The sequence below is a fragment of the Lissotriton helveticus genome, chromosome 6 (genome assembly GCF_964261635.1).
Source record: "Lissotriton helveticus chromosome 6, aLisHel1.1, whole genome shotgun sequence".
NCBI classification, from domain to species: Eukaryota; Metazoa; Chordata; class Amphibia; order Caudata; family Salamandridae; genus Lissotriton; species Lissotriton helveticus.
In genome coordinates, this window is record NC_136067.1 from 137,211,465 (window position 1) to 137,237,715 (window position 26,251).

Sequence of the window (26,251 nt, forward strand, 5' to 3'; positions counted from 1 at the left end):
GCAGTAGACAAAGTGGATCCGCCTAAAGCCAACCAAACAGTGGAGGGGGCACAGAAAGTAAGGGGCAGCAGTGCAAGCCTTATACCTATCCCCGACAAGAACAAGACAACCCTTGCGCCACCTGTAGTTGGTCCCCACAGGCAGTCACAAAGGAGGCACTCGGCAAACCTTCCCCCGGACTGCCTTCCCTATGTGGCTGTCCTGGTAAAAGTTCCCCCATTGAAGGAAAATCAGATAGAAACACACCAGATGGTAAAAAACAAGTGTATTCATTGGTTAATATAAAAAAAAAACATTACCCCCGGTGTGGACGGGCTGATATTAGCCGTCCGTAGAGTGAATTGGGTGGGTCAAGGTAAGAAGCACCTGGAGGGGGACTGTATTATTATCAACTTCCAGGATCCTAGGGTGGCAGGTTTAATTTGTGCCCAGGGCCAAGAGGTAGCTAGCGAGGGTGTACAAGCAGTGGATTTGTCCTATTTTTACCTAAGGCCGGTGTCTAATTCAAAAAAGCTTGGTTTGGCTGTCAATCCTCTTTTTCAAAGTATGGGTGTATGCTGGCCAGTGGAACCTTTGTCACACCCCCAGGTCGGTTGGATTACTCCCAATTGGAATCTGGGGGGGTGTTGACCTGAGGGAGTCGAGGGGCTGTTAGGGGAGGAAGTGTATAGTGTAACTATTGATCCGAAACAGATGCCCATTTCCTCGTCTCTGGAGGAATTACCGCTAATACCAACTGATATAGCGGGAGCCAGTAAGCCCCAAACCCCTAGTTCTTATCTGGGAGCTGACGGTCCTCCGGTGGGCTTGCCCCCCTGTCCTGCTCTTGTGAGCAGAGGTGCCGCGCCTGTAGGGGACACTGATCTTAGAGTCGCCAGCTGGAATGTGGCTGGAATTTCTAGGAAGTTACAACTCCCAGACTGGAATGCCTTGGTAGAGGAATATGCTATATGCATCTTCCAGGAGACCTGGAGCGTGGTCCCTGTGCATAGAGCTATGCAACCAGCTCTATCCCGGCCATATGCTCGTCCTCTAAGAAAGGACGTCCCTTGGGTGGTCTTTTAATCTGGGTGTCAGCGTCCCTAAATTGTAGGTTAGTGGAGTGTCAAACAGGTTGCCCTGACATTCAAAATATCATCTTAAAAGACTCTCGGAACCGAGCAGTGCTGAATATTTTTAATATTTATGCACGCAGTACCAAAGGGGGTAACCATTCACCAACTATCAAAATACTGGAGGGTCTTCTAAAAACAACTCCCTATAAATCTTGCACTATGGTTGCAGGTGACATTAACTGTACATACGAGCCCCTGGGCTCGGATGTTTCCTTGCACCAGGAAGAGCTCGATAGTGCTAGGGGGATTCCAGGCCTAGAGATACAACCAATCAGAAGGTGGTCGCAGGTGGCCCTTCAAGTATACTCACTTTCTATTGAATTTGAGCTACGGGCGGTGAATGGTAGGACCAAATCAGACAAGGAGGGGGCTCACACATATAATAGACCAAACCACACATCGCGTATTGACTATATCATGCTCGATGTGGGCCTATGGAGAGAGCTAAAAGATATGGTCGTGGTTCCAACCATAGAGAGTGACCACAATCTACTCTCTCTTACATTGGGGTGTTGGTGGACACCAGGAAGGGAGGGTACACCCACCCCCCGTCTGGTCGGACTGGGCGAATCGCAAGTTGCCCCCTGCGGGAGGTGACTAAAGTGGGAAAAACTTTCACTCTCCAAGAAGAGTGTGGAACAGGTTATGCATGCCCTATCTATAGCCCAACAAAGTTTAGATGCATCGCGGGGGGGAGTGGGTGCAGCCTGTGGGGGGTTTCGAACTTTGACAGAGACTCTAACAAGTTTATTTACTGTCCCATCAAGTGGCTGGGAGGGAAAATCTAAGCAAACCCAAGCAAAGGGATGGTATACCCACGCATGCAGAGTGTTAAAAACAAGGCTGGTAGAAGCGGTAAAATCTAATTCTCCATCCAGAGTGAAAGAGGCAAGGAGATTGTACTCCAGGTCAATCTCTGTTGCAAAGAGGGAATGGGAGGAAAAATATTGGGAGGACCTGCTAGTGGCCAGTAGAAACAAAGACCCAAGAGGGTTCTGGCTACTCGTGGGGAAGCGTAGCAAGCCCGATGACACTCTAAGGACTTGTAATATTCCCTCTCAGAGCTGGGCTAATCATTTTGGGGCACTTTATGCACTTGGAGAAAGGGTCTCGCTTGAAACTGTTCCCCTATCACCCTCCCTGGAGTTAGCTAGTTTAGATCTGTTCACCCCTCAGGAGGCTGAGAACGTCATTCAGTGGGTGGCTCCCCGGAAGGCGGCAGGACCAGATGGTCTACCTGGAGACTTGCTGAAGGCTTACCCATCGGAGTGGGGGAAAATAATATCGGCAGTTCTTAACGATATTATGAAGGGTGGGCCGGTCCCCGATTCTTGGAAGGGGGCAGTGGTAGTCCCCATTTTTAAAAAAGGTTGCAGGAATAGCCCTGGGAACTACAGACCTATTAGTCTCCTTGACTCCTCACAGAAAGTAGCGGGAAAGGTGCTCCTGGGGCGTATTCTGCATTGGGTCAATGAAAATAGAATGCTCTCTGATTACCAAGCGGGGTTTCGCACAGGAACAGGAACCGTGGAACAGGCGTTTAGGTTGTCCCTTATCAATTGGAAGGTGGTGGTGCTGGGCAAGGGCAGTCTTTATTTAGCCTTTATTGACTTGAAGACTGCCTTTGACCTAGTACCACGGGGATGGTTGTGGGAGTCTCTATACAATATGGGGATGCCTCCCTATATCTTATCCCTGCTTATTAAGTTGCATGAAGGCAATTTTGCCCAGGTACGGTGGGGGAGTAATGGCGAGACAACAGAGAAGATCCCAGTGTTAAGGGGTGTGAGGCAAGGGTATGTGTTGGCCCCCACCCTGTTTTCGTTGTACGTTAATGGGGTGGTTGATTATCTCCAGAAGGAACCGGCTGACGCCCCTTGCTTTGGGGGTGTTCGAGTGCCGACCCTGCTTTTTGCGGACGACACTCTATTAATTTCGAAAACCCCCCAAGGTCTCCAGAAACTACTCAACCGCTTTCAGAGCTTTTGTGACGCTCGAGGTCTTGTCATCAATGTAGATAAAACAAAGTACTTAATTCTACATCCCCCGAGGAAGCTCGGAAGCCCTCCTGTTCTTAATTCCATACCCCTGGAGAGAGTTTCCCAATTTGATTATCTGGGCCTTCGATTAACAGATAGCATGAGCTGGTCCATGCATATAGAAAAAATTCTTCTAAGCCACAAGAGAGTGGGTGGCGCTTTGTTGAGAGAATTCCGGGAGTCCCCCAGACACAGAATAGCTCCAGTCCTCGAAATCTATAAAGCAAAAGGTGTTTTGGTGGCCTTATATGGGGCGGAGCTATGGGGACATGAAAACCTGGACTCCTTGGAAAAAGCTGAGAATAGGTTTTTGAAGGACCTCCTTTGTCTGCCCTCAAGTACACCAACAGTCCCTGTACTATTAGATACGGGCTGTAAGAGCATTAAAAATCAAGCACGTCTACGCCCGCTCTTACTGTGGTCCCGGATCTGGAGGGTGGAGGAACTGAAATCTTATGCAAATGGATTAATTGAGATAATGAATATGGCTGGCTGGGCCAAAATCAAATGGCTGAGGGACACCAAGAAACTACTATACGACCTTAGCCTTGGTGATCATTGGAGTGCAAAAACGTCACCCCCAAAAGACGCTTTGAAGAAACTCTATTGGGACTGGGCTGCAGGCCAGCTAATTATGAACTCTTCCCACTGTAATGCCACGAGATCTTTTTTGCTCCTAAAGGATATGACAAGATACGAATCCTATTTTGACTTTATCACCCTTCCAGCAGATAGGGCATTGTATTTTAAATTTAGAGTGGGTATTCTCCCAATTGGTGCTTTCACATCGAAATGGAAATCTGGTGCTCCTCTGTCCCCGTTTTGTGCCCATTGTCATACTAGACCAGAAACGGTGGCTCACATTTTGTTTGAGTGCCCGGACTACCTAAAACCAAGGAAATACTGGCTCAAGCCCCTTTTGTCTAACATGGGAACACGCAGTCACCTGGTTGCCCTTCGTATTTTAATGTCAGATACCTCTCCTGTTATTGTTTGTGGTGTCTCCAAATTTTTAAAACAATTTTGGCTAATTCGTTCCAAGAGGCTGTCAATCTCTGTTTAATTGTTTTCTTAACTAATTTATTCGGGAGCATACCCGGTTCTTAACTTTTTATGATGTATGTATTGACTAGCTGGATGTCTTGGAATATTCTTATTGTATGTAATTTGCTTTCAAGATACTTGTTTATCGAATAAAAGCTTACAACACACAACTGTGCCCCCTCCCTCCCAAGTAAATACAATCACCTACACATAAATCAAATCGTGTGGAACAGTGGTCACCTCCTCCGTCCATCTCCATCACCATGCTGCAGACACACATGCCACTAATACATCTTTGAGCCGAGCAACCGAGCACACAGTGAAGGTAAAAAGCCACGCCAAGTTCCCTCTGCACACTTACCTGCAGCCCGTGATGTCCATGTCCAGTCCACACCACCACCATGACCAGCAGGACCCAGGCGTGCCAATCCTGCCCAGAATCCAGCCTCTTCCTGCCCAGGTGCATTCCTCTCAAGGTGTATATACACATATATATGCACATATAATTTTGTGACAATTCCATTAAGTGAATTGGTGCTACAGGTGATGGTGCAGGGCTAGTGCAGAATAAGTGCATAAACCATATACAGAAATGCATAATACAGTGCGCAAAACATATAGCCGCCTTAACCATACGGACATGATTACAAAAGCCGAATCCAATCAATATGATATTTTGGATTTCTCAGTGTCTGGCATCAAATACAAACATGATTAGGACCAATAAGTCGATGTTTCAACCCTTAGCAGTTATTTAAATGGGGACTCCTCAGGACAGAATGGTAGGAACATGAGCTTAGACATCCATCAATGTAATATGCTAAGGGCAATAAGTGCCTATGGCTATAATCACAAATGACTGGTCATTGAGGCAATGACTCCAAAAATTAGTATAATTGATCCATGTACTCCACAAGGCTTTCTGAGCATGTCAGTCCACAGCCCCAAACTGCATGTATCCACGAACTGCCGCCAAGATGCCCAGATTCTATATCCTACTTGGAAACTCTCTCATGCCCTGTCTGCCAACTCACTACAATACCTGTTGACTCACCCAAACAGACACCCACAACAGAGGCTGCTCATAAATCAAAAGACACAGACTTCTTAGCACCCACGATACACGTATGCATCCCTAATCCCTGCTACTACGGTCCTAAATACAATTATGTTGCAGGAGCTAGATTCTGCTGAGTACGAAGCTGACAACAGAGAAACTGACACCTCTGACAGTTTTCCATCTTCCACCGAACATCTGCAGACTCCACTCTCCTTGTGCACCAAAGACCCGAAAGACAATAGCATTAGATTTTCGTTTTCCATGTCTACAAACTCTTTATTCAGAGTATTTCTGAAAGAAGTCTGCACCATCTAGAGCAAGCATTGGCATAGCCAATAGGTCTCGCTATTGGGACTTTATAAGTATTTAGTTATGCAGCACAATATCCTTGGTGCAACAACATCAACTGTTGCATTGCTAAACACTTAGAAGGTCCCAAAGGCGAGACCTATTGGCTATGCCAATGCGTGTATTCTTTGTGAAAGATCCCTCCATAGGAGCACATGTGTTTTTTTTGTGTGCAGATTTATAAAGCGCAAACTCGACCCAAAGGTACTGGAGCACTTTACATGAGCCCCAGTTACGTTACACAAGGACATATTCATATTTTTGGGTTGGCAGGGGGAGATTAAGTGATTTGCCCAGAATCACAGAATGTGGAGTCGACCCGAGGCTCGAACCTTGGTTTCCCAGCTCCAAAGTCAGCAGTCTAGCCATGTGACCACATACTTTTTAAAATCGCTTTGAGTGCCGTCTCTGTGAACAGGCTGTAAATTATGTTCTAAGTGGTGGCCTGTTCTCTGCAGCATCCCTCCTCCTTAATTGCCCCTATTTTTCCAGCCAGGTCTGTGTTTAGTTTTTTTGTCACCTTCACAGTTCAGTGCACTCATGTTCGGTAGGTCTCACATCAGCCTCCCTTGTGGTGATGGATTAAACCCAGATCAGTTGACTGGGGGTGAGTGTTTGATTTGCTCAAGCGCTCCGTCCATCATCCCCTTTTGTATCGCTTTGTTCGCCCTAAGTGTGGCAGGGTATGCTCAGACGTGAGTCCCTTGCTCACTTGGCCACTGGATTCAAGATAGCCTGGCTGATGCGGATTATGAATCCGAAACCGGTCCCAGGATGCTTGTTTCCGGTCCAGGGAAGACATGGCTTGGCAGTTCGGGCTGGACTGTTCCCATGAAGCACAGGGTCAGACTGATTTGCATATAGCCATGTCTGAACTGGGGTGGCTAAGTGGGCTAAGGAATGGTGATGGATTAAACCCAGATCAGTTGACTGGGGGTGAGTGTTTGATTTGCTCAAACGCTCCGTCCATCATCCCCTTTTGTATCGCTTTGTTCGCCCTAAGTGTGGCAGGGTATGCTCAGACGTGAGTCCCTTGCTCACTTGGCCACTGGATTCAAGTTAGCCTGGCTGATGAGGATTATGAATCCGAAACCGGTCCCAGGATGCTTGTTTCCGGTCCAGGGAAGACATGGCTTGGCAGTTCGGGCTGGACTGTTCCCATGAGGCACAGGGTCAGACTGATTTGCATATAGCCATGTCTGAACTGGGGTGGCTAAGTGGGCTAAGGAATGGTGATGGATTAAACCCAGATCAGTTGACTGGGGGTGAGTGTTTGATTTGCTCAAACGCTCCGTCCATCATCCCCTTTTGTATCGCTTTGTTCGCCCTAAGTGTGGCAGGGTATGCTCTACGTGAGTCCCTTGCTCACTTGGCCACTGGATTCAAGATAGCCTGGCTGATGAGGATTATAAATCCGAAACCGGTCCCAGGATGCTTGTTTCCGGTCCAGGGAAGACATGGCTTGGCAGTTCGGGCTGGACTGTTCCCAGCTTCCCAGATTAGATTCTGACTATCTCCTGAGGCACAGCCGGGAGCCACAAGCTAGATTGTATTTCTTGTGTTTTTAAAACTGTAATACTTGCAATTTTATATCGATCGTGCACTCACTTTGTTTCACCACTGCTGCTGCTGGCACTCCGTTTTTGAGCAAAAACGAGCCCTTGGAAGGGCGAAATCGCCGAGCTTTCCATCGCCATTCCCCATGCCTTGACCGGGACACGCCCACTCTGAGGCCACGCCCCCCGTCCGTGTCAATAAAGGCACGCTGAACTACAAGCGCGCTGATTAGATTCTGACTATCTCCTGAGGCACAGCCGGGAGCCACAAGCTAGATTGTATTTCTTGTGTTTTTAAAACTGTAATAATTGCAATTTTATATCGATCGTGCACTCACTTTGTTTCACCACTGCTGCTGCTGGCACCCCATTTTTGAGCAAAAACGAGCGCTTGGAAGGGCGAAATCGCCGAGCTTTCCATCGCCATTCCCCACGCCTTGACCGGGACACGCCCACTCTGAGGCCACGCCCCCCCGCCCGTGTCGATAAAGGCGCGCTGAACTACAAGCGCGCTGATTAGATTCTGACTATCTCCTGAGGCACAGCCGGGAGCCACAAGCTAGATTGTATTTCTTGTGTTTTTAAAACTGTAATACTTGCAATTTTATATCGATCGTGCCCTCATTTTGTTTCACCACTGCTGCTGCTGGCACCCCGTTTTTGAGCAAAAACGAGCGCTTGGAAGGGCAAAATCGCCGAGCTTTCCATTGCCATTCCCCACGCCTTGACTGGGACACGCCCACTCTGAGGCCACGCCCCCCCTTCGCCCTCCCATAATAAAAATGTGCCTGGACCGGAAGCGCAGCGGACGAGCGCAGCGGGCGCGACGATTGCGCGCCGAAGGCGCGCATAAGGCAAGCTCGTCTGCGCTCGTCCGCGATCAGGACGCGACCGGGGCCGGTCCCCCTGTCCGACCTACTATCCACAACACCGCAGCATACACTCGGAGTGACCTGCTGTCTTTAAGACCCCCCCCCTGCGCGACCCACCTTTGCTCTCTCTTGGACACCCAGACCCGTATTTATGTCTGCACAGTGTGCCACTTCTCTTTCTTACCCTCAGCTTCTACAACCCGCCCAATCTTCGCTCCTATCCCGACTTCTACTTCTGATGCCTACCCCTCCTTAACCCTCAGATCGGCGCTTATTAATTGCAGGTCGCTGACCAAACATGCCTTTGACATCTGGCAGTCCCTCCGAGACAACAACTGGGATTTGCTTTTCCTAACGGAAACGTGGCTGAACGACACTACAAACCCCGCCATTTCCCTTGCCCTACCGGAGGGCTACAGTATCAGCTGCGCTAATAGACCCACCGGTAAATCAGGAGGTGGTGTTGCTCTAATCTATAAATCCACATGGACAGCTACCTTCCCCCCATTCGACCAAATCGACTGTATAGAAGGCCTGCCTTTTAGCATCCAAACCTCTCCGACCTCCTCCTGCTCAGGAATACTCATCTATCGTCCCCCTCATTCCATTCTATCATACTTACCGGCCTTGATGGACTATATTATCCAGCTTAGCACTCGGTACGCCAACTTTACTGCCTTAGGAGATTTCAATCTCCACGTCGACAACGAATCCTGCCCGCATAGCAGTCATTTTATTTCCACGCTTGTGGTCTGCAATGTAGCCCAAATAATAACTCTACCTACACACAAAGCGGGTCACATTCTCGACCTAATTTGTTCCAATCTCCCCTCCATCCGAGCGGCACCTCCTGTGCCGGTAACTTGGTCGGACCACTTCTTCATCCCTTTTGAGATTGATATCCCCTGCTTCATCAGACCTACTATCAACCCTAAAACCTCAAGCAGAAACTGGAGCCGCATCACCCTGGATGCGCTCCAGAAACACCTTAATAATTCCCAACCATGTCCGCCGTCCGACCCTGACCTAGCTATTAACCATATGGACACCTGGATTGGTCAGGCCTTAGATGCCCTGGCCCCCATTAAACCCATCAAAACTTACAGGGCGGTACCATCAGCCCCCTGGTACTCCGACGAACTTCGGCAGAAAAAGGCTTTCTGTAAATCTCTTGAGCGCCACTGGAGACAGAATTACTCTCCGGACAGCAAAACCTCCTATAAAGCTGCCCTTAAAGAATATCGGAGAATGATAGAGAAGCACAAACAGGACTTTTTGGCCTCCAGAATTAAACTAGCTAGTAATGGCGCCAGGGAGATCTTCAACATTGTGAGATCCTTTACAGATCCTACTTCGTTGATCCGATCCCAACCTGCCTCACAGGCGCTATGTAACAAACTCTCCCAATTATTTGAGGACAAAATTGAGATCATTCACTCATCCTTCCCCCCCTCTAACAGAGAGGGAGGTGACGAGCGATCCATCCCTCTCATACCACCACCATCCTCCCTGTGCGAATTCGCAGTAATATCGGAAGCCGATTCTATGACAGAGCTATTTAAATGCAAATCAGGTTCTCCTAACGATCCTTGGCCTGCCAAGGAATACAAAAAATTGGCACCCTTACTTAACCCCTATCTTAATCTCATCTGGAATGACTCCCTCAGAACAGAAAGTTTCCCTTCCAAATGGAAACATGCCTCCTTAGTCCCCATTTTGAAGAAGCCCAACCTTGACCCTGACCTTCCCAGCAATTACAGGCCCATTTCCCTTCTGCCTGCTCCAGCTAAGATCTTGGAAAAGCTGGTCCACTCTCAACTGGCGACTTTCATCGAGTCCAATGGACTTCTCCACGACTCCCAGCATGGCTTTAGGTCGGGCCACAGCACGGAGTCGGCCCTTATCGAAATGGCCGACTCTGTGAGGTGGACGCTTGACCGAGGGTCGAGGGCGGTGTTAGTGCTTGGATCTTTCAGCAGCATTTGACACCGTCTCCCACAAGATCCTGCTGAGAAGGTTGGAGGACTTAGGGCTGGGTGGCTCTGTCCTGAAGTGGCTAGCTTCCTACCTGTCCGACCGCACACAGCAAGTTTTCACCCCTCCCTTCACTTCCACCGCCAGACCGCTCAGATGGGGGGTCCCACAGGGCTCTTCCCTTAGTCCGCTTTTGTTTAATGTTTATTTTACCCCCTTGGCTAAGCTGATTGCTCAGACTGGGATTAAGTCCATATCCTATGCTGATGACATTCAGCTACTTTTTACGTTCGATACTCCTTCTGCCTCTGCCTTCGAGCCATTGAAATCCTCCCTTAGAGACATTTCCAACTGGATGGACGCCAATTCCCTCCGTCTCAACGCAGGCAAAACGGAGATCCTGTTTTTTAAATCTCCATCTCCCCTTGACTCCAGTCTGTGGTGGCCCATAGACCTGTGCCAAGCCCCCACGCCCAAAGACTCGGTGAGAAACCTAGGAGTACGCTGGGACAACCATCTCAGCTTCAACTCCCAGGTACAAACAGTAGCAGCCTCCTGCTTCGCCAAAATTAGAACAATCAAACGGCTCATTGACTATCTGCCGGAGGACTGCCGCAAGACTGTGATCCAGGCACTAATCATTTCCCATCTTGATTATGCCAATGCCCTCTACCTTGGTATCACAGCCGGCCTGTGTCACAAACTACAGACGGTCCAAAATGCCGCTGCTCGGCTGGTAGAGAGAATCCCCGCCAGACATCATATCTCTCCTCATCTCCGTAAACTTCACTGGCTACCCATTGCGAAAAGATGCGTCTTCAAGGCAATGACGTTGGCCTTCCGTGCATCTAAAGGCACTGGGTCGGCCCATCTGAAAACCACCCTACGTCCATATGTCAAATCCAGGTCATTACGCTCCAACTCCCTACTACTCCTGGAAACCCCCCGATTTAAACGTTCCCGTGCAGGTGGAAAAACCTTTGCGGTCTGTGCCACTCAGCACTGGAACAAGCTCCCGCTAGCTCTTCGCTCCTGCCAAGCAGAACCTGTATTCCGTAAATCCCTGAAAACCCTTCTCTTTCCATCCTAGTTTGGTTTCCCTAACTGAGCTCTCCTGTCGTCAGAGCTTTTTTTAGCGCCGGGATGCCCCGTTGGGGCCGTTGCGCGCTTTATAAAATACACAAATAATAAATAAATGAGGCACAGGGTCAGACTGATTTGCATATAGCCATGTCTGAACTGGGGGGGCTAAGTGGGCTAAGGAATTGGTGATGGATTAAACCCAGATCAGTTGACTGGGGATGAGCGTTTGATTTGCTCAAACGCTCCGTCCATCATCCCCTTTTGTATCGCTTTGTTCACCCTAAGTGTGGCAGGGTATGCTCAGACGTGAGTCCCTTGCTCACTTGGCCACTGGATTCAAGATAGCCTGGCTGATGAGGATTATGAATCCGAAACCGGTCCCAGGATGCTTGTTTCCGGTCCAGGGAAGACATGGCTTGGCAGTTCGGGCTGGTCTGTTCCCATGAGGCACAGGGTCAGACTGATTTGCATATAGCCATGTCTGAACTGGGGTGGCTAAGTGGGCTAAGGAATGGTGATGGATTAAACCCAGATCAGTTGACTGGGGGTGAGTGTTTGATTTGCTCAAACGCTCCGTCCATCATCCCCTTTTGTATCGCTTTGTTCTCCCTTACTTTCCAGCCAGGTCTGTGTTTATTTATCCGTCAGTCTCACAGTTCCATTTGCGCAACAACACCTTCGGAAGACAACAATAAGCACCTAGGGCTGAGACGCTGCAGTGCAGCATGGGAGGGGTAGTCCATGCGGCAGGCTGCTCGGCTGCTCAGCCCTTTAAAAAAATAATACAGCATCCAGGAAGCCGGGCAACAATGAAAAAGTAGCAGTAGTCACCAAAGGGGCTGTATGGTGTCCTCAATGGACACATGCAAGAAACTGGACATGGCGTGAAAGACAAACATAACACAGAGCGGCATAAGTCAACAAATGATATTGACCCACGTGACACATGAAAGTCTTTAAGCTAGTTCTAACTTTTCAGCCAAAAGCACGCAGTATGCAAGGATACGCTTGTCACCGCTAGGCATACAGACATTTAAAGCCCATAAATCCAAAGCATTACTTTCTCACCACACTGCTTCTGCTGAATGTTACTTGCTGTTATCACTGAGCTCTCTCCAGCCACATGTATCTCAGAATAGAGGTACACATCTATATGTGTGGATGGGGAAAGACTAGGTTTCACAGAGCCACTGGTGTCCCCTGCCACTTCAGGAAAAGTGTAACCTGCCATACGCAGGACCTGTGCAAACTAACACTCATTTTCATGCTACCTCATCCAAGAGCACACCAGTGTTGGCATAGGGCAAAGGGGAAGCAGCAGAGACCACATACTCACTTTATTGAATGGAAAATGCTGCTTTATTGAAGGCCGGTGCCAATCACAACTTTAAAAACCCAGGTATTCGCCTTACAAAACTAAACATCACCATACAGTAAGTCACCTACGGTCACATTCCCCCCCCACCCCGGTCACATTCCCCCCCACCCCTAAGGATCCTACCCCTCCTTACTTCTTTATCTTTCAACTGTGTATTGTCTGCTCCGGTATTGAACTGTGGACCTTTAACTCCCTTAAAAATTTCACCTACATCGATTAACATCTAAATATCATAATTCTTAACATTTAATTTCTTGTTTCATCCAGCTGTAACTTTATTGCCACTCTCCATTGTCCTGCTTCACGTACTTTCACAACAATAATCTTACTGTAGAACCATGCCAACTTAACTGCCAACCACCACTCAGACAAGCCCTCACCCCAGATGTTTCTGCCCGGAGCATGTGCTGCACCTTCTAACATTCAATGTTCTCTCTAGAACTTCCTTCAGCTGTAACAAGCATAACTTCATCCCATAGTGAGACAAGTAAACCCTGTCCCCACTAAAAACTTCTGAGGATTCAAATCTCATGTTAGGGTGATCCACCCATCCAAAACCTTCATCCCTAGAAAAAACCTGCATGTCCCTATTAATGTTCCTTCTGGCATTATCATTAGTGGAGGGCTGTATTGTCCCCCCTCCCCTGTCTCCTCGAATGAATTCCGCCCACAGGACGAAGCTTCCAGACCATTGGTGCTTTATTTCCAGCATATCCTTCTTCATTTCTGTTAGCAATGCTAGTCCAATATATACCGCCATGTCATTTTCACCCAGATTAATCACACCTGGACATCTCTGCCTTTTCAACAACCTATTTAAACATTGCATCAACTCTCAACATCTCATTTCACCTTTACCGTGCCAGGAAAGTTGAAACAAGTGTTCCACGAGCCTGAGGTTAGCACTGTAAGAATCTCACCTATATTTCCGCAGGAACATCATAGATGGGAAGTAATGTCCACAACTTCTCCAAATCACCTAATTGCACATGAGACTTAACAAGGTGGCAAACGGTAACCAGGGGAAGAAGGGACGCAAAACAAGGAAAAAGGAGGGAAGAATTCCACGTCTTGACTCAGATAACCACAGGATCCGTCAGGATAAGGCACAAGGTATAGGCAGGAAAGAGTCAGTACATAAGTAAAAGAATAGAAACATATATTAATTCAATTGTGTATCTTATTTTTTCTTTTCCCTACCTTAATGATATCCCCTCTTCAATAAACTGGGTTATAATGTAATGGTGTTTGAGGCTTGAATCTAATAATAGAAAAGACAATCAAATGAGGTAAGTGAGAGAACCTTTTGTGTATGGGAAGATACTATATGCATGGATCTGTATGTGTGCCTACCTAGTCACCTTGCATTGTTCATGGAAAGAAATTCCCAAGGCAAAACAGCTTGAATATAGCAAAATAAATGCACCTTATGCTCAGGTAAAAAACTGTACTAACTATTTCTCCTATCTCAATATGCTGAGCAGATCCTCAAAGCGCCGTGCGCACAGGATCAGGTAAATGACATGAAACAAAATATAAAAGAAATAATAAATTAGCGCAGAGCGCTGAATTAACATAATTAAATAATACTCCTTTGTCTTCTTATTTATTTGTTTATGTATGCATACTGTTCGCGCTACAACTTCTAGAACCCAAAGGGAAGCGTGAGACCCTTCAATGCCCAAAGTCACAGAAACAGGTAAAAGAGATGCAAAATGTACTCGAAATACCAAACCAGCGCAGAGAGCTGTTACCGAATGATTCAATTATGCTTCTTTATCTTATTTTTTCTTTTCTTTCAAATGCAGGCAAACGATGACCGGAATGTGATTCAAAGGACGCCAGGGAAGACGACCCGACTTGAGAAACGCCAAGCAAAACGTAGAAACCGACGCGCGGAGCGCGACGACTCGGAAGAGATCAGGTACAGAGCTTCCACACACTAGAACGCGTAGCGCTGCTGATCGGGAAAGGCCAGGCTTTAGCGTGCCTGTCTGCGGCCCCCGGAGGAAAGCAGGTCGGCAGACCAGTCTTTTCCCCGGGGTGTTCGCGCGAGAGGGACAGGCAGGAAGTTAGGTAGGGGTTTAGGTTAGGGGTGGGAGGGGTTTAGGAGGCTATTTAGGGGGACAGGAAGGGAAGAACTGACAGGATGGCAAGTTAGGGGCGTTGACGGGAACTGGGAGGGGTGGGGAGTCCATGACGGGCAAAATCACCCTTTCAGGGAGGGGGTTACAGGTGCAGCATGGGGGGAGTGGTAGACGGGAGTGCGATGGATGGAGATGACGGAGGAGTTGGAAAGTGAAAGGGGGAAGTGAATGAGATGCAAAGAGGTCGTGGTGTGAATTGGCTGGTGGAGCACGTGAGTTGATGATGGGGTGAATGGCAGGATGTTGGGGGGATTGTTTAAGTTGATGATGTTATGTTTATTTCTGAATGTCATGCCTGTCCTAATAAATCCCCATGCATGTGCGTTCCAGACCGGCAGCCATATTTGTAGTTTGGAGTTCCCGCTGCACCGAGCAATTGTGACAAGCACCATGAACTTTTTGAAGTTTGTGCTTTTCTGCCCACTAAAGAAAGGAATTCCCTATGGTCGAAAAAGACAGCTTGACTGCCTCCAGACCAGCAACTGCACCTGAAAAGAACAAAATATATGAGATACAACTGAAAAGTCCCATACCGTCAACAACCCCCTTCCACATCTGCACATATTGATGAAGACCACCGTCCCAGTTTAATGATCCTACCCCTGCCATGGTGCCTCTATGGCCACGTCGATTCAAAATTAATGAGTTCCATATTTCCCCGCAGTTTTCCCCAGACTCGCCAATGCCTTATGCAGGACCAGCAAAAGTTGAAATGAAGCTGCCCGTGTCCTAGTGGCATGAGTAAAAAACGCTCCCTGCGCAACCCCTCTAGTTGACCCAAGTTTTGTGCCTCATCTCACCGAGCACAGCCCGAAAACTGTGAATGCCTTTAAATCTACTGTCTTCTCTTTTGCTCTTCTACACGTCTTAGAATTATGAAGGTGCAGCTCTATACCGCCCCTCGCACCTCCTATGTCCACCCAGTCTAACCCAGCAACCCCTTTTCTCCCCAGCAAATCAGGCACCCAGAAACCCCCGAAAAGCACCCATGACATTAGCGTTGAAAACAGAATTGTCTCCTCCATCTCGTTGCATATTGTCCAAAGGACCCCCAAAACCTCGCAGAGAAGTTGCTGTGACAAAGGCCTCCTCACTCATGATCTGTGATCCCTTTTCTCTTGTCTAACCTTCTATCATCCTCAATCTCAACTCCCCTGCCGATGGTGCATACCCCCCGAGTTGCTTGCCCATAAAAGCAATTCCTGCCTACTTCCCTACTATCATGACTGTAGATAAACCCCTGTCAATCAACACCAGACTAACTGAATTACATCCTCTTCCCTGCTCCAAACCTCAGACCTCCACTGGGTGCCGGCAGATAGGAACTTCTGCCAAGCCTGCACATATGACTTCCTGGTGGAGTCAGCCACAGACCCTACCACCTATAGAAAATAAAGGTTCACTCGATAGTGCCAGGTCATTATGGGAAGCCTTTAAAGTTACGTTAGGGGAGAGAGTATGGGGGTACAAGCGGGAGTGCTGAAAGTGCTTCGAAGCACACTACAGACCATAGAAAGTAATGTCCAAGTTCTTGAAAGAAGTTATGAAAAAAGTCCCAGTCATGACACTTTAGCTCACATACAAGTGTTGCTCATAGAGCACAGGGAGGCAGCTGATCTAGAGATTAAATGCAAATCAAGGAGATGGACGGCAAGAGCATATGGGGAAGAAGGAAGACCAGGACATACATTAGCTTGCCATCACCACAGTCAGAAGCCCAAATAACTGAAATTTGTGCTGAGAACTCAGTTAAATGTCATATGACACCGGAAATCCTTAAAGCATTTGCAAACCTCTATGCCAACATCTATGGGGAGCGTGAGTCGGCCTCTGTCAATGAAATCACTACTTATTTGGAGGATGTGGCTCTTGGCTGGCTGTCGTCAGGCCAGAGGGAGTATCTAACGCAGGTAGTAACGGTAGAGGATGTGGAGGAGGCCATTATGGCACTATCAAATGGCAAAGCAGGTGGCGTGGACGGACTGCTGAGCAAATTCTATAAAATGAACACAGACGGTTTTATCCTGCACCTCTTAGAAGTATACGCAGAGGAGTACGAGAAGGGAGTGCTACCCCCTACACTTAGGGAAGCAGTTTTGGTCACGCTGTTAAAGCCTGACAAGGATCCGGGCAGATGTGAAGCATATAGGCCGCTCTCTATTCTCAATATTGACACTAAAATCCTGGTGAAAATAATTGCCACCAGACTCAAACCGTTTGTAGTAAGATTGGTCCTGCCTGATCAATCCGGCTTTGTTTCTGAGGGATCCACGTCGCATAATGTGCGAACACTGTTCGCTGTGCTTCATCAATTAGACCCGGGAATGAGTGCTGCAGTAGTGTTGTTAGATGCTGCTAAGGCTTTTGACTCCATACATTGGCAATATATGTTCACAATATGACGCCGTATGGGGCTGCCTCAAGCGTTCCTAAGATTGATACTTCTGTTGTGCACGGACCCTGTGGCAAGAGTCAGGATAAATCAGGCTATGTTGGAACCAATTAAAATCTATAGGGGCACCATGCAGGGCTGTCCACTGTTTTCCCTAGTCATGGAACCTGCTTTAGCATGTATCATACGGCAAAGGTATGCTCATGCGGCGGTGAAGTTCTTGCAGCGTCCGCTAGCCATCTCCCTGTATGCAGATGAAATGCTGCTGTATGTCAGGGATCTAGGAAAAAAATTTGCCCAACTAAGTCAAGAGTATGTAAGATTTGAATGGTTTTCTGGCCTAAGTATAAATTGGGACAAGTCCACAGTGCTACCTCTTATAGAAGGCACCACTCCTGCATTTTCTGGAATAACCTCTGTCCTGGACCGCAGAGCCTGTTAAGTACCTGGGCATTTGGGAGGATAGGAACACTGAGGTGGAAGTCCATTTGAAATATGGGAGGGCAGCTGCGAAACTGTCAGACTAAGTTTCTCACTGGATACAGCTGCCCCTCTCTCTAGCGGATCGGGTAGCATTAATGAAAATGACCATATTGCCCACATTTTTATATATTTTCATTAACATAACATAAGTATTTGTAAAGCGCACATTCACCACTACGGGTATCTTGGCGCTGAATAACAGATGTTTGTTGTTACACAACTCAATGGTACTCACTTTATCGACCTCAGATGGATGAAAGGCTGAGTGGACCCGCCAGGATTTAAACCTGTGACCATGAATGTATGCAAGAACATATATAGAGCGCATTGTAACCCTACGGGCATCCTGGCGCTGTAACACCTAAGTTTCTGACTAGGGATGTTGCCAACAAAACAGGGTGGAGATTAATACCTGGGAAATAGCCAAGTCTTGATTTTTTTGCAAAACAGCAATAGATCCTGTGTCTGTCTCAGTTCAAGGGGGAAGTTGTTCCAAAGATGCACAGCTGCTGTGCCAAACGCTCTACCCCCCAAGGTTGCTCTCTTTGTTTTGGGTATGATCGCAAGATTGGCTGATGAGGAGTAACCCTGGGCGTAGTATGCGTAGTGGGGCTACGCGAAGCCACGCAATGTGGGCGAGAAACTATGCCCACCTACGCGCCGCATGCTCCCCTCCCCTACATACCTAATTTTAGTAAATGGGCAAATAAAAGTAAATAAAAGGCACTTACCTTGTCCCCTGTGTCCCGGGGTTCTCTCTGCTCGTTCACGCCGCCATCTTGATAACCAATGCGCATACGCGGCCGCCCGCGCATGCGTATTTCTCGCGAGAAATGCGCATGCGCGGGCGGCTGCGCATGCGCATTGGTTATCAAGACGGCGGCGTGAACGAGCAGAGGGAGCCCCGGGACGCAGCGGATAAGGTAAGTGCCTTTTATTTATTTTTATTTGCCCATTTACTAAAATTAGGTATGTTCGGGAGGGCGGGAGGGAGGCGGGTGGCGGGCAACTTCGCTACGCCCAAGGAGTGGGCGTAGTGTTGCCTGCTACGCCTACTTTGCAAAGGGCGACGTAGGCAACACTAAACCCACTTCGTGGGCGTAGCAAAGTCCTTCGCCTAGGGTTAATGAGGAGCGGAAGTTACATGTAAGAACATACCATCCAAATCTCCTCTGTATTGGTTTGGGCCCAAGTCCATGTAGGGCCCTAAGGACAATACAGAGGGACTTAAACTGTACCCTCTGAGCCACCGGGAGCCAGTGCAGCTGCCGAATAAATTCTCTGGAGTCTCTCAAGCAGATATTTAGGGGACTCCAGTAGCAAGGCGTTACAATAGTCCAGGAGGCTCATAATGATACTCCTGACTACTAATGCTCTGACCTGAGTCAGTAGTACGGGTAGTATTTTCCGCAGTTCTTTAATGAGATTGTAGCAGCTCCCCACCAGCTTGTTAACATGAGATTCTAGGTTCAGCTTAACATTAAAGCTGACCCCCAGGTTTTGCACTGTCCCCACGGGTACCAAAGGAGTTTCCGTGGGAAGGCCAGAAGTTGGTAGGGAGGACTGGCAGCACTCTACCCACTCCACATTGCAAGATCTCAGTTTTATCATTGTAGTGAGTTGTCTCTCAGCCAGTTTGTCATTTCCCTCATACAGGCATGGAAATTTTCCAGGGTCCCATCAGGATCACCTTCGAAAGACAGAATCAGGTGGGTGTCATCGGCATAGTTCACCAACCTAATGTTGAAGGATTTGATGATGCCTATCAGCGGCTGCATTTAGGCATTGAATAGAATGGGGCTGACTGAGGACCCCTGAGGAACCCCATGCTTGATGTCAGCAAAGTCTGATTAGAAAGGGGGAGTACCACTGCCTGCTGTTTATCGGACAGATATAACTAAACCCAACGCAAGGCTGTCCCCACCACCCCCATTTCTTCCAGCCTGGCTAGGAGGATCACATGATTAACCGTATCGAAAGAGGCAGACAGGTCTAGCAAGATTAAAATAGCTGATTGACCCTTGTCTGCATGTATTCGGAGGTCGTCCAGAACGGTTATAAGAGCAGTTTCCGTCCCATGGCCTGGGCGGAACCTGAATTGCTCCTCCTCCAGCTTGTTGTTAGCCTGCAGGAATTGGGAGAGCGACCTGCTCACCAGGCGGTCCATGATCTTTACTGGGTATGGGAGAAGAGAGATGGGTCTATAGTTATTCTGGGATTTAGGGTCTGCGGTTGTTTTTTTTTCAACAGGGTGGTTACTATTGCCTTATTCCAACAGCATGGAACCAGCCTGTGACTGAAGGATTGGTCGCACAATTTGCGAAGAACAGGGAAGAATTCAGAACCAAGTTCTCTCCATATTTAATGGGGGAGAGGGTCCAAAGGCAAGCCCGAGGAAACTCCAGAGGCCACTTTGATAAAATCCTCATCCGAGGGCAGCGTAAAGTGGTCCAGGATAGCGTCCTGCTTCAATGGCATCGTCCCCCTGTCCTTAACCTCCAAAGCCCTTGGTATTACCTATACTGTCTGATGGTGCCTTTACCTTCAGCCCTTCGACAATCTTGCTTATCTTCTCCAGGAAGAAAGAAGCCAAGTCGTCACATAACTCCTGTGTTGGTAAGATCGTATTTTTTACACATTCAGGGCTAGCCATGCTTTTTACTATTTTAAAGATACATTTAGTACTGTTAGAAGACTTTGAAATAATATTGGAGAAGTATTCTGCTTTGGCTGTGACAATAGCTTTTTTATAAATGGCTATTTTCTCCTTCCAGACAACTTTTTTCTCTTCTACATATTGCACCCTCCATGAGGTCGAACACAGTCCCCTGCAGTAGACGCATTATTCCTCTGAGCCTACCCATAGTTCTAGCTAAGGCACTATGTAAAACTAATAGAACACATATGATAACATTGGCATTGGTGGTAAAGCAGTCGAGATGCAGCTGGGAGATATTAACGTAGCCATATGATAGGGGGGGTTTATGGGCCCCAGATATGTATCTCTATTATTTAAGTGCGCAGGCTCAGTTTGCACACTATTTGTACTTTCCGCAGAAATATCTGCACATCAAGCAATAGAAGCAGACAATGGACATCCGCTTCTACTCACTGCAATGGCACTGCAAACTCACCCAGAGATACACTGGCTGGATATAAACACGGTGAATAGTATAGCACAGGCGTCTAGGGGGCTACAGAGAAGAGCAAAGAAGGAATATATATACACATCAGCTGTTCCCCTAGTCGCCCATCCAAACATATCAGTTACACATGAGTCAAGGGCTATGGATTTGCTTGGTGCTGCAGGGGTAAGTAAGGTCACTGGGGGGACCTCTACATAGATGAGCTATTTATACAACTAGAAATACTCACAGCTAGGCAGCCATTCATGACAACGCTGGGGTTTACATATGCGAGACTGCGTGCTGCTGTGAAGTACCTCTACCCTGAGTTCAGGCGAGAGCTGATAACCCTAAAAGTGCTTCACGTGCTGTTAACAAATGGATCACGGAAAGGTATTATAACCAGGCTTTATAACACATCCTTCATAGAGAGCCAAGAGGTTGCTATAGGAGGAGTTAATAGGTGGAATAGTGTACTGGACAAGCCGTTATCGCCTTTGTTTAAAAAATATTTTTTATTGAATTTTTGTATTTCCGAACAATAAATCAAGTGATTTTACATATAGCGCAGTCACTTATACGAGGTGTACAAAAAGGAAAGAACAACCATTAATGACAATCAAACAAAACAAAGAAACGTAAGTTCAAGGAGAATTTGTTTTCAGACATTCTCCCTCCACCTCATAATAGAATCCCAAATGTGTTCCCCTAGCATTCTACCTTTTTTCCCCTTCCTATCATAAATCCCTTTTTCCAGATAATACACCGACAGCAATCTAGCCAAACATTGACAGAAGGTTGGGGCTACCTTATCCAACCAGGCTGTTGCCACACAGATTCTTAAAACTGACATGGCCATAAACAAAAAATAATGCAAGCTACTTTGCTCGTTGTCACCACCTACCCCAAGAATGATCCATGCTGGGGTGAGGGTAACATTAATTCCTAAGGTTTGAGCCAGAAAGGATTCAATGGCTCTGTGCAGCAAATGTAATTGAGGACATGATGCAAAGACGTGAAGAATATCCGCTTCGCTACTATTACAGAGAGGACAGGTAATTCCTGTAGTTCCTCCCCACTGTGCAATCCTAGCAAGTGTATAATATAGGGAGTATATTGTTTTATAGTGTTGGGCCTGCAGTGCTGCCGAGCAGAGTATAGTCCGCCCCAACTCAAGATAATCCTGGAATCAATTCTGGTACACCTGAAGCTTATCTGCCCATTTTCTTCCATGTTTTTCCAGATCATCACTTTTTAAGGCAGACAGCTCTGAATAGAACATTCTAATGGAGCACTCTGCCTCACCCTCAATTACATCCAAGACCCTGTTCTTCCCAAACCCAGCAGAGCCTCCCGGTTTATTTAATCAGTTAACTCTGCACTTGTAAGAACTTAAAGAAGTTGCTACTAGCCACGCCATACTTCTCCTGGATATCAGCAAACAGGAGCACTCCGTTAGCCCCCATTAGATCACCCACCCTCCGATTTCCCCGTCGCCCCCAGTCAGCCATAACAGAGTCTGTGAATATTTCTGCCGGTATAGAAGAATTCATATCAATCCGAGTACAAGCATTACATTTTCCCAGTGTGGCCCAGATTTTATAAGCTGCCATAAGGCATCTTAAACCTAGTTCTTTTAAAATAACTGGGGTCCATGTATTTCAAAAAACAGTTTTCTGCGTTCTCACCAATGAGTATTGCGTAAATATTTGTCGACTCCATCTTAATCTGCGGGTTTGATATATTCCCTCCCATCAGCCCACACATGTACTGGAAGGCTGCAGCCCCATAATACAGTGTAAAATCGGGAACCACCCATCCTCCCCTGTCCCTGGGAAGAGTTATAAAACAAAGGGCTCTCCTGGTCTTACCTTGTGCCTAAATAAATCTGTTAATTAGGTGCTCAATTGCGACAAACCATTTGCCTTCAAAAATCAATGGGATTGTCCTTAATAGATAAAGAAATGTAGGCAAGATTATAATTTTCACAACATTAACCCGCCCAACCAGAGAGAGGTGGAGGTTGAGTATTCTATTAAGGTCCTTCTTACTTTTAGCCATTATGGGTTCAATATTTTGCTCGACAATCTTATCCAGATCTGCTGAGATGCTAATTCTCCAGTACACAGCAGATTTAACTACCCGTACATCCTCGCATACCACCTGGCTATTCTTAATAATCTGTGTCTTTGGACCATTTAATGCATAGCCTGAGATCCGACCAAATATCGTAGCCTCCCTTTCTACTTCTGGGATAGCACTAAAAGGAGAAGGAGTCACTATCGCCACATCGTCTGCATAAACCAGAGTTTTAAAAGTTTGGCCCTGAGCCCTAATTGGTAGGATCTGATCATTTGCTTCCAGCCTGTGAATCAACGGATCCATGTATACCGCAAATAACAAAGGTGAACATGGGCACCCTTGTCGAGTGCCCGGCTCGATCTGCACTGCTGAGGGATACCCTCCGTTAATTTTAAGCCGAGCTGTGGTGGATTGATAAAGTGCCTGAATTGCCCTGATGAACCCTACCTCAAACCAGCCCAAGTTAAGGCTGACCAGAGAATGTCCCACGAGACCAGATCGAATGCTTTTTCTGCATCCAGAAACATAACCGCCATGGGGTCTCCTGAGACTTCCATGGCATCCAAAAGGGTAATAATTGTACGGACATGTTGTGCAGTACCCCTGCCGGGAATAAAACCATGTTGGGTAGGACTAACCAATTGCCCTATAATTTTACACAGTCTAAGGGTCAATGCCTTAGAGAAGATCTTGACATCCAAGTTCATAAGGGTAATAGGTCTGTATGACCCTGGTTCCAATGGTGATTTCCCTTTCTTAGGGATCACAACGATGTCAGCACCTGCCCAAGAATCCGGCACAGAGTTTCCAAACTGGGCCTGCAAGAATGTATCCACTAGCTCAGGGCAAATCACAGCTTGGAATGTTTTATAGAATTCGATGGGGATCTGGTCGGCCCTGCCGCCTTTCCTGCAGGGAGACTGTTAGGTGCAGCAGTGATCTCCTCGAGATTGAGAGGTGCATCAAGCGCCCTTCTGTCTCCTACTGTGAGCTGATGAGCAGAGACATCGCCGAGGTACATTTGGATATCTAAGGGGTCCCCTGGCTGATCCTTGCTGTACAGTTCAGTGAAAAACTGTCTAAATACCTCCCTAACACCCTCAGCATCCACAACTGTACCTCCTTTGCCATCTGATATTTCTTGGTTTCCCCAGAAGCTGCTCTCTGTCTTGTGCGAACCACAAGGGTGTGTCTCACTGGCTCGCTCAATTAGTTGCATTGCTCCCTTTTTGTTAGATAGGTCGCAGCTGCCTTGGTGGCAAAGCCCTCATTCACTTCAGCCTTGGTATGCAAGATTTTTAAAATTGCTGAGTCCGGTGACATGCCAACCTGGATTGCCAGGGTCAGCTCTTCCTCTGCCTCTGAGACTGCTTTGACCAACCTAATAACTCTAACCTCCTCTTGTTTATGTCTATGGAGACTATAACTTAATGTCTCGCCACGGATGCCAGATTTAAAAGCATCCCAGATTACCCCTGAGGAAGTACTGCCACGGTTATTTTCCCAGAAAGTTGGTATCCAATTGTTCATATGTTTAATGTACCCATCATCCACCAGCAGCTTTCTTTCAAAAGTCCATGTCCGCACCCACCTATCCCCTTTTACCAATTTCAGTGTTAAAACAAGTGGGTTATGATCAGAGACTATGCGAAGAAATTTCTCTATCTGACTTTTTGACACCAGAGAGTTTGATACGAAGAAGTAATCTAATCTAACGCAGACCGTATGTGGAGCACAATAGTAGGTAATTCCATCATCTAGTGGATTCAGCCACACTCATACGTCAGTTAAAGAATTATGGCGTGCCAGATTAAGAATTGCTCAACATGTTTTTTTCTCATGGCCTCCATAACGCTGCCCATACTCTGTACCTAGACCCCCTACCCCATTTATATTAAAATACCCGCCCAAGATGACCAGTTCGGGCCAGGTGGCCAGTTCTAGAAATTTAAAAACATCCAGATCGTCCTTGGTTGAACCGTATACCGACCCGATAGTGACTAATTGGTCATTTATTATGCATTCCACTAAGACCCATCTTCCCCATTGAACTTCCTTCTTTATTATAGCCTTAACATCCCTTTTTTTTTAAAGAATAGCTACCCCTCTGGTCTTAGTCCCCTGTTTTGAGTGTGCAAGTAGACCAAACCCATCTGCTCCATTAGGTAACGCCTTACCCCTTCTACGTGTGTCTCCTGGAGAAATACGAAATCCAACCGCATTATTCTCAGGGCAGCCGCAACACGCTGTCTTTTCATGTGGTCATTCAACACACACACATTGAGAGAAGCAATTCGTATACTCATTTAAAATACATCATATACCTGTCCCATCCAGATAGCCAATATATCACTGCGTGCTTTCCTCAACTCCAGTGAGAACTGTTTCATTCTTTTATTTAAACACCTCCTATGTCAGCTCAACCGTCTCAAACTTGGTGCTGTGCTATACCGTGTAAACCCCGACCCACCCCCACCCCCAAACCCCTGTTAAAACTACCCCCCAATACCCCCCCTACAGGCAAATAGGTCACTCATGACCTATGCGTGACTGCTTGGACTTCCCAGAACTTTCACCCTTTGTGACCCTTTGTGATCCTTTATTACCAGTAATTCCTAGGGAAGATCCCCTCTATCTAGAGCGTGTCTCCCAGAAAAAAAACAAAAACAAAAAACAAAAGGCCAATCAGAACCTCCCCCTCTATCCTCCCTTCTGTTCTTCAATTCTGCGAGATACTGTTGGGCCTTGATCCCTGAAAAGAAGATTCTAACATGCCCCTTAACAATGATCTTCAGCCTTGCCGGATACAGTAGGTATGCCTCATGTCCTAGAGCCTGAAGGGGTGGGATCAACTGCCTAAGCCTCCACCTTCTTTCTACTGTGGCATGGCAGAAATCCGGGCGGCCAAAGAAGGTGACCCCATCAAACGTACGTCTAGCCTCTGGTTTTGCCTTCTCCATAATCTCCTGTCTCAAGAGAAAATTACCGACATAAATAAGAATTGCACGAGGTTTAACAACCTGGGATACCCCATAGTTTTTTTGGGGGAATCAGTGGGAAGCGGAGTGCTCTCTGTACTTCACACTCCCATGCCCAGGATGTCAACTCAGGTAAAGCCCCCTTAAAGAAATTGATAACGAATGACCTGGCATCCTGCCCTTCAGCCCCTTCTGCAACCCCCAAGAATCTTATGTTATTTTGTCTTTGACAGTTCTCAAAATCCTCAAATTTCCATTGGACGTCCTCTGCCATCTTCTACTGTGCCTCCTTGAAGGATTGAAATCTACTGACATCGTCTTCCAGCCTCCCCGTTCTTTCCTCGACATGTGCAACCCTATCTGCCATCTCATCATACAATTTATTCATTTTTCTCATGGAGTTCTGGGTTTTCTTTGCCGCTTGCTTGGCTCTCCAGCACTCTGATCTAGCTTCTCCCTGCATTTGCTTCAGAGTGGTGTATAAAAGGTCCAGAGAAATGATTTGGGGTGGGCTACTTAGATTGTCCTGGACCATTTGTGAGTCAACTAGCATACACTCCTGATAAAGCTGTGAG